Below are 9,469 nucleotides of genomic sequence, written 5' to 3' on the forward strand. Positions count from 1 at the left end.
ATTAAAGTGGAGTTGAGGTTTAAAAACAAAATTAGTTTTGACGCTAAACCAAGCTAACTAAAGTGAATTTTTGAAGGACTTTTAGTTCTAAGATAGACATCATCTCATGGCGTCACATTCTTTAATATCTCGGAAAAACCTCCTTTGATCCTCGAAAGGGAAACAGTTTAGTTTTAATTACAAAGGAGTTGCTAGGACTTGGCACCCAAACAGGAAGCAGATTAAAAACGTACATCTTTATTCTAATATAAAGTAGAGAGGAGTTTTCACTTTGTCTCTAGTGTATTTAGTTGTAGTACCACTTTCCGTATCTATGCCGTCCCGCACGACTTATAGAGCCGGTGCGCATGTGCTATAAAGTGTTTATTTGAACGAGAATAACATAACGAAAGAACTTTTTTCCTTTTCCCCTCAAATACATCAATCATTGTTTAATTTCACTTGAGAAGTATGTATGCTTGAACAAATTGAATCTATTTCAGGGTTTTGGTCGAGGATCGCTTTCTCCAGAGCTAACGCCGAGTATGGCTCTACAACCGTTTACAAACGAGCAGCTGAATTATTTCAAATTTGCCTCCATTGTACTCAATGAGTTCGCCGATGCTTTGCGTCAGACGTTCAAATCCATGTGGGACAACAGAATTGGACATCGTCCTGGGTATCAACTCTGGGATGACTCCACTGTAGTAAGAAATTTGTTTTGCAATGAAGAAGGCGGAAAAACCAAAGTTCCTACACACATCTCCTATGAAGAATGGGATTGTACCGCCCTGTTTCAGGCCACCATCTATGCAATTTCCTTCGCTACACTAGATAGCAAAGGTCATTACAAAACACTTGGTGAACTGTACGTAAAGCACCGTAAAGTACCTCTTGGAGAGTTCCATCCATCTGTTGTGAGTCCAAGTGGAAATACAGCCGAAACCTTCGCTCTCGCAATTGATCAGCTTCGACTTTTACGAAACTCGCTCTGTCACGCAGACAAGTCAGAGATTGATAAACCAACCTTTGACCAATACGTGCAGCTCGCTAAAGATGCATTCCAAGTTCTTGGTATCATGACAGATTCCATTGATGCCATCGGTGGCATGACAGAGTCTGACTTTCCCACCAAAAAAGTTCACAAGTTGGAAGAAAGTCTTAGACAGGAGACCAGATCATATATCGAGTGTCTCGAAGAAGTAAGATCAGGTGTCGACAAATTAATAGCACAAGTTGAAGACCTCGCTTTGTTGAAGGGAAAAATAGATGATTTGAAACTTAAGATGGATCAAGATCAAACAGGTATAAACTGATTGAATTCTTTACAGCATTTTCTAATTGACAAAAATTTTACGATGCAATGTGGCTGAGTCTTATAAGCATTACTTTGGCGGGGAAGAGACAAAAGCGTTTTTATTCTGTACTTAAGTAGTAATAGTTCAACGGGGTAACTTCAAGTTTTCGCAAAAATGCTTTGAACAAGTCTTGACAATCCTTTCTCCTTTCCTAAGATGAATGTTTCTCGATTGTCAGAGAAGCACCTTGAACAATCTATTATCTTTTGTTTCAAAACAATTTGCGCAAGAAGTAAACCGCACCCACTATATTTACCGGCATCGTGACTCTTGTGGGATGTTGTTAATGGTACAACTTCACGGAAAAAGCAAGAAGCTTTGATCAAAGCTGTATCTATAAAACTTGAATTTCTAAATTTTTTTATGTTACTGTAATATGTACTCTTTTTGGTGGTCAATATTTTTATTTGCTCTTCAAACTACCGAAATTAGCTCTTTCATGATTGCATCAATTTGCTTTTTCAAAGATTCAAAGCCATTCCTTCCACCATCAAATCTTCCTTCAAAGGTTCCACACTTTACTGGCCGTCAGAGAGAGTGTGAAGACATCAGTTATCACTTAACTTCTAAAAGTTCCCGGATCGTGTCGATATGGGGCTCGCCTGGTTTTGGTAAGACTTCTGTGGCAACTGAAGTCGGACATCAACTCCAAACTGAAGGACTTCCCGTGTACTTCTTCTCCATGCGAGGGCTTCTTTCAAAAGCCGATCTGACTACGCAGCTTCTGAGCTTCTTTAAAAGACACTCCACAAAAGATCAAATGCCTCAGCGGATGTCCATAGAAGACGAACTTTCCCTCTTTTTAAGCGACATTTCAGGTGAATTTGTGATGATTCTTGACAATGCCGATGACTTACTCGAAAGTGGAGCACCGAATGTGAAGGAGGATTTCATAAACCTTCTGGAAGTCATTCTTAGTCAATTCAAAAAGTTAACATTTCTTCTTACCACAAGGGAATCTCTTGAATTTATGAATGTGAATTTTCAAGGCCATCAAGCAGTAAGAATAGGGCCATTACACGAGTCCTTTTCTCAAACCTTAGTCGGCGGATTACTTCCAAAAGCGACCGCGTCTGAGTGCTCGAATATTGCAAAAATATGCGGGTTCGTACCTTTGGCCATGAAACTGTTGTGTTCCTCTATTGCTGAGGATAATGCTCAGCCGACTCAATTTTTAGTTAGCTTCAAGAAATCTATAGAAGATAACCTTTTCCAGCTGTTGGACAATCCAGATTATCCAAGCAATGTGCGATTGAAGTTCCTATTTGAATCCTCTTTTCAGAGACTCTCTCTATCAGACAAAGAAGCGCTGGTATCACTTAGTGTTCTTTCTGGAGATTTTAACCACTCAGTTGCTACAGCTGTCATCGGTGTAAAAACAATTCTGGAGGCCAAGAAAATCTTGCATAGGCTCCGGAGAAAATCTTTCCTCGACTGTAGCTTCAAACCTGAGTCATTTTCGATGCATAAGTTGGTTCTGTCGTTTGCAAGAGAAAGAGGTCAAGATGAAATGAAAGAAACCATGCGGAACTCCAAAGCACGTTTGTCTGCATTTTACGTCTCTCTTTTCGAGAAGCTAAATCAACAGTTTTTGACAGGACAATCCATGCAAGCATTTATTGATTTCTATGAAGAGAAGCAGAATATTATTCAGAGTCTTATGGAGAGCTGCTCCGATCCTAAGACATGTGACGTTACATTTGGTGTCCTTACAAAAGCAGAAATCTTTCTAGATTCCCTTTTCTGGTGCGAGGGAAAAATCATCGACAAAATTTACGATCGCGCAACTAAAGAAGCTCAGGCGTTTGGAAAAAGCGTCATCTACAGCCAGTTACTGGTGTCCTTGGCATTCACCGAAATTACTTGGGGGATAGATGGAAGATCGATGACGATGCTCTCTAAAGCCGAAGGCCTTTCTTTGTCGGTAGATGATAAAAGAAAAATCCAGTGTTATAGAGGAATCTGTCAACTTGTTTCAGGGAAAATAGACGACGGAGCTCAGAACTTGCAAGAAGCTCTTTGCTTGATGAGTGACAGTCCCGAACAGCGAATTCTCACAGTATTTTCGCTGCAAATTCTTGTTACTTACTTTCTTTTCAATAAAAAGGAAGCAACTTCACTGGAGCTTTATACCAAAGCCTTACATGAATGCAGAGCACTGGGAGACACAAGTCTTCTTGTTATTCCTCAAGTGAATAACAAAGAATTGACAATGATCGAGGCAGATACGCCAGAACCAGGCGCTATAACCACTCAACCACTTAGATTAGAAACTATTTGCGTTGTTAGCAAAGCAACAGAAATGTTCTCTGGTTACGAAACAAAGCAAGCAATAAGCAAATCTGTGCTAAGGATGTCAAATCAAACAGAAACACAGATCCTCCCACATTCCATTGGTTCATGGACCTTCCAGCGCAACATCAATTCGACACTTAAAAATGTATTAAATAATCCCGAGGAAGCATCAAAGTTGTGCAACACTTGGATCAGTTATCATAACAAGGTCTTAAAAGAAAGTGGACAAGATATCTCAGATGATAAAGCTAAACCCGAAGAAAATCTTCATTTAAATTTGCATCAAGAAGAATTATTAAGAAGCTATTTCGACCGCGCCCACGCTCTTCATCAGATGCAAAACTATTCTGGAGCCATTCAGTCCTTTCAACACGCTCTCCAATTCGCAATAGCACTCTTCGGTGAGGAACACCCAGAAACAACGAATTGTTACTTTTCTCTCGGAGTGACCCAACATGCCTCAAAAGACTTTTTGTCAGCACTTCAGTCCAACCAGCGTGCTCTTGACATAAGAGTTAAACTCTTCGGTGAGGAAAACCCAGACACAGCTCAAAGTTACTTCAACCTTGGGGTAACACAACATGCTTTAGGCAATTTCTCATCAGCACTTCAGTCCAACCAGCGTGCTCTTGACATAAGAGTTAAACTCTTCGGTGAGGAACACGCAGACACAGCTCAAAGTTACGTCAACCTTGGGGTAACACAACATGCTTTAGGCAATTTCTCATCAGCACTTCAGTCCAAACAGCGTGCTCTTGACATAAGAGTTAAACTCTTCGGTAAGGAACACGCAGACACAGCTCAAAGTTACTTCAACCTTGGGGTAACGCAACATGCTTTAGGCAATTTCTCATCAGCACTTCAGTCCAACCAGCGTGCTCTTGAAATAAGAGTTAAACTCTTCGGCGAGGAACACGCAGACACAGCTCAAAGTTACTTCAACCTTGGGGTAACACAACATGCTTTAGGCAATTTCTCATCAGCACTTCAGTCCAAGCAGCGTGCTCTTGACATAAGAGTTAAACTCTTCGGTGAGGAACACGCAGACACAGCTCAAAGTTACGTCAACCTTGGGGTAACACAACATGCTTTAGGCAATTTCTCATCAGCACTTCAGTCCAAACAGCGTGCTCTTGACATAAGAGTTAAACTCTTCGGTGAGGAAAACCCAGACACAGCTCAAAGTTACTTCAACCTTGGGGTAACACAACATGCTTTAGGCAATTTCTCATCAGCACTTCAGTCCAACCAGCGTGCTCTTGACATAAGAGTTAAACTCTTCGGTGAGGAACACGCAGACACAGCTCAGAGTTACGTCAACCTTGGGGTAACACAACATGCTTTAGGCAATTTCTCATCAGCACTTCAGTCCAAACAGCGTGCTCTTGACATAAGAGTTAAACTCTTCGGTGAGGAACACGCAGACACAGCTCAAAGTTACTTCAACCTTGGGGTAACGCAACATGCTTTAGGCAATTTCTCATCAGCACTTCAGTCCAACCAGCGTGCTCTTGAAATAAGAGTTAAACTCTTCGGTGACGAACACGCAGACACAGCTCAAAGTTACTTCAACCTTGGGGTAACACAACATGCTTTAGGCAATTTCTCATCAGCACTTCAGTCCAACCAGCGTGCTCTTGACATAAGAGTTAAACTCTTCGGTGAGGAACACGCAGACACAGCTCAAAGTTACGTCAACCTTGGGGTAACACAACATGCTTTAGGCAATTTCTCATCAGCACTTCAGTCCAAACAGCGTGCTCTTGAAATAAGAGTTAAACTCTTCGGTGAGGAACACGCAGACACAGCTCAAAGTTACTTCAACCTTGGGGTAACACAACATGCTTTAGGCAATTTCTAATCAGCACTTCAGTTCAGACAGCGTGCTCTTGACATAAGAGTTAAACTCTTCGGTGAGGAAAACCCAGACACAGCTCAAAGCTACTTCAACCTTGGGGTGACACAACATGCTTTAGGCAATTTCTCATCAGCACTTCAGTCCAAACAGCGTGCTCTTGACATAAGAGTTAAACTCTTCGGTGAGGAACACGAAGACACAGCTCAAAGTTACTTCGACCTTGGGGTAACACAACATGCTTTAGGCAATTTCTCATCAGCACTTCAGTCCCAGCAGCGTGCTCTTGACATAAGAGTTAAACTGTTCGGTGAGGAACACCGAGACACAGACACAGACACATCTCAATGTTTTATCGCAGAAACTCCATCAAAAACACTTTGTATCTTAATCTGAGTTTATTTGAGAAAAAAGTAAAGTTTACAGACTCTTAAATATGAAAAAAGAAAATAGAAAAAGTCCCCACCTTTCAGACCCTGTCTCAACCTGTGAAATTTTTCTCATTAAAAATTTTAGAACATGCATTTTAGGTTATGGATATAAAAGATGTAATGATATTTTTTCTTTACAAGCGAGTTCCATGACTGGAAATGGAAACCAGCTAAAATGGTTTGAGGTATTGGGTATTTCAGACATCTTGAACAGACTTACAGTTACAGCAATGCACAGACTAAGTCCCCTAGTTATAGAATCAAGGTCTCAATATCCCTGACCCCTTTGCTGTTTGTTTACTACACCATGGTCTTGTTATATATTCAGCCCCTACACACGATAGCAAGATTGTCATCATCACTCTGTTTCGCTTGTATTTTGAACATCACTCCAAAAAATTCTTTCAAATGCCTCAAAAATTGAATGCTGTTAAAAAGATTGATGGTAGTATTGAAAAAAATTTTAAAAATTATCGAGTAGAAAGAAAACAGTAACATTGTTATTGAACCTGCTGTGTGCCACCACCAAGCCCTCCCTACTTACTCTTCTTAATTCCCCTTCCTTCCATCTCCTTCCTTTCTTCCTGTCTGTCTCATCTTTCGTTAACTTCAATCCGTTCTTCATCTTCTCTTTTTCCCTTCCTCCCAGTTATCTCCCCTCCCTTCCCATCCCTCTCCACGCCTCAATCCTCCCTGTCTTCCTCCTTGATATCCTCTCTAACTTCCCTTTTTCTTGCCTGCCACCCATCCCCTCTCCTTCTTCACCGATACTGATACGAGAGAAAAGCCGACCGATAGGATTCAACAACCGACCGAGGCAACTGAAACCAAAAAATGCGGGTCTAAGAAACGATAACAGCCAGCTTCTGGGATGAGAATTCTAAAGAAAAGGAGAAAAGGAAGAAGGAACCAGGTCAGGTATGTGCAGTTTCGTTGTTAGGTCGAAGAAATATACTTTTTCTCGGAGCCTTTTTTTCTTAGCTCGCTTTTGCGTTACAATTGATCAATAGAGTCTGATCTGTCGTTAATGAACTGTCCCGCCTCCGCTAAATTATTGGCATGTGAACAATGGCATCATGTGAACAATGGCATAGGTTATTGCTATGTTTACGAAACCTACAATCCCTAAAATTTGCCTTTATCTATTCTTGCAGGCCACTGTTGTCTCGCTTTATGCTCCGAAAACTGTTATGCCAGCAGGTCAACCAACACCACAAACGTCCCCGACACAATCGACACCATTACCAGCGCCACTGCCACCACCAGCACCTCTATCACCCAGAGCACTATCTCACCATTATCATGGACACCACTGTCCCCTCTGCCACCAGTTCTTTCACCACTGCCACTAGTACTGTCACCACCTCTGTCTCCAGCACATACTCGTAGTCCGTGTTCGTTGCGTTCCACTCCACGAAGCCTTTTACCACAGCGCCAACCCGACAGCCATTCACAAACAATTTCGTGGCTCCAGCATGTTGCAGAGCTACAAAAACAAACGATGGAGCGGTTCGACACACTAATTTCGCTTCTCAGTGGCACATCAGAAGTAGCTAGCCCCCTTGTCGAAACCCTCAAGGCGCAGCAACAAGGGCCACTATCCAGTCAACTAAGTTCAGCCTTGGATGAATCGACCACATCAGAGGAGGACACACTAGAGGAAACCCTCCTTCTACTGCGGTCGAGGGCCACCTCCGAAAAAAATTTTGCTGTGCAGCTTGTGCGGCGTTTCTTTCTGCCGCATGAATTAGATGGAAGAAACGTGAAGGGATTGGAAACAAGCTTCCTCTGGATCCTATACAAATAGTAAAGATAAAACAAATCATATTTAAATTTTTTCCGCTGTCATTGACAGATCAGGATCAGCTGTGCGATTGCCGTAAGGCTATCGACAGGTATGTTCGCAATAGAAAGATATCTCAACAGGCACGCGCCAATTAGTATTTATTAGAAAAGCTGCCGTTTGTTTTCGTTCGAAATTTTCATCGTTAACATTTTATTTGTAAAATAAGCTAGATTATGATTAAAACAAGGTATTTGAGTTGTTGCTATTTTCTTATTTCGTTGCCAGATTTGAAATTTGAAAGTGTGTTTTGAAAGTTCTCGGCCTAACGTTAAAAACAAGGCCTTCTTTTATTTATGCAAGTACCAGCCTTAATGCAAATCGTCAGCACATTTTCCTGTTTTTCCCTTTTAGCCTTTGGCAACTCTGCCCATTATTATGTCGTCCTCCTCAAAGTTCCTCTGAGCGATCGAGTCTGCAATGGGTTACTTTTCCCGGGAAATCTTGATCCATCGTCATTGACGCAGGGAGGTCCCCTTGTCCCATTGGTTTGCGGTTTCAGGAGGCTAAAGAAAAGTTAAACTTCAAGCGTAGAGCCAGTTGTTTGCAAACCTTCATTAGCTAAAATCTCGCAATCGTCAGATTTCGTCAAAAATTCCAGGAATAATGACAAACGAAAGTGTGTCGGCAAACTTTGATATTTGAAATATTTGTCTCATGTTGTCCATTTATACAACGCGCCTCGCATATTTTTAGCTACTCCAAGTTTAGATGCTGATATCTAGACAACCAATCAGAATATCAAAAAAGCCGAACACACTCTTGTTGATTGATGCCTTGTGAATAAGACTGTGCAACCATTTTGCTCGTGCTGCGACATCCGATAACCTATAAATTCAATAGAAGAACCGTCCGTCGTTTTACGCCTTACCGGCTCCTGACACTTTCTTAGAGGAAAAGTCGCTTAAATCATATTTTTATTGTAAACTGCAGTTCGTAAGCTTTCTTCTTATGTATAGTTTGCTAGGATTCTAATGAAACTAGCACTCCAACGATTTTTTTCAGGACACCCGCGAAGGTGGGAAGTAACCTTAACAACTCAGTTGATAAAACCAAATTATCTTGCTATACTCTTCCACTGACGCAGCACCACAGTTTCTTTAGAAACTTACTCCCTATAATGATGAAACCTAGCTGAAGGACTCTTTCCCTTTTAGGCTATGTATAAGAGTAAACCCCGATCACTCTGGGAAGAAAAGTGACTTGAATTTGCAGAAAATTAAACAATTTTGTGAATACTTGAAGGAACCATTTACTCTTTTTTTTTAACTAAAATATAATATTTTTAACTTCACCTCAATGTTTATTTTCAGAAACTTCATTAAAAACCACTTCATGTCTTAATCTGAGTTTACTCGAGATAAAAATGTCATTTTTGACGTTTAAGTGACATGGGAACGAATTAGTTGAAGAGGTTCGCGTGGCATCATGGAAGTTTCGGGTTACTCATTCGTTTCGCGGGAAAATTAAGTTATTCTAGGTCGGTCAGTCTTATGTTTGACCACTTTCTTTTCTGTATTTGTTGTAATTTTGGTATTCCAACTCCCTGTAAAATATTACAATCGTTGATTTTTCTTCCTTAGTACTAGAAGACTGACTGGCTCATCCTGAATAAACTTTTCACATTGAATTTATCGCGTGAGTGTTGTCAGAATGACAACTTTACATTGACTCTAGAATATGAAAAAATAAATAAGTCCCTACCTCT

At 41.0% G+C, this 9,469-nt stretch overlaps 1 pseudogene across 1 annotated transcript in view; it reads left to right on the forward strand.

Moving 5' to 3' along the window:
* The window catches only part of LOC149038001 (uncharacterized), a 33,459-nt pseudogene extending 27,450 nt beyond the window's left edge, over positions 1-6,009 (forward strand). Inside the window, exons 5-6 of the transcript XR_016180890.1 lie at positions 483-1,284; positions 1,805-6,009. The product of XR_016180890.1 is annotated as an uncharacterized LOC149038001 (transcript). The remainder of the gene's footprint in view (positions 1-482; positions 1,285-1,804) is intronic.
* The last annotated feature ends 3,460 nt before the right edge of the window (positions 6,010-9,469 follow it).

This window comes from Pocillopora damicornis, chromosome 11 (genome assembly GCF_964200805.1).
Source record: "Pocillopora damicornis chromosome 11, jaPocDami1.2, whole genome shotgun sequence".
Classification (NCBI taxonomy): Eukaryota; Metazoa; Cnidaria; class Anthozoa; order Scleractinia; family Pocilloporidae; genus Pocillopora; species Pocillopora damicornis.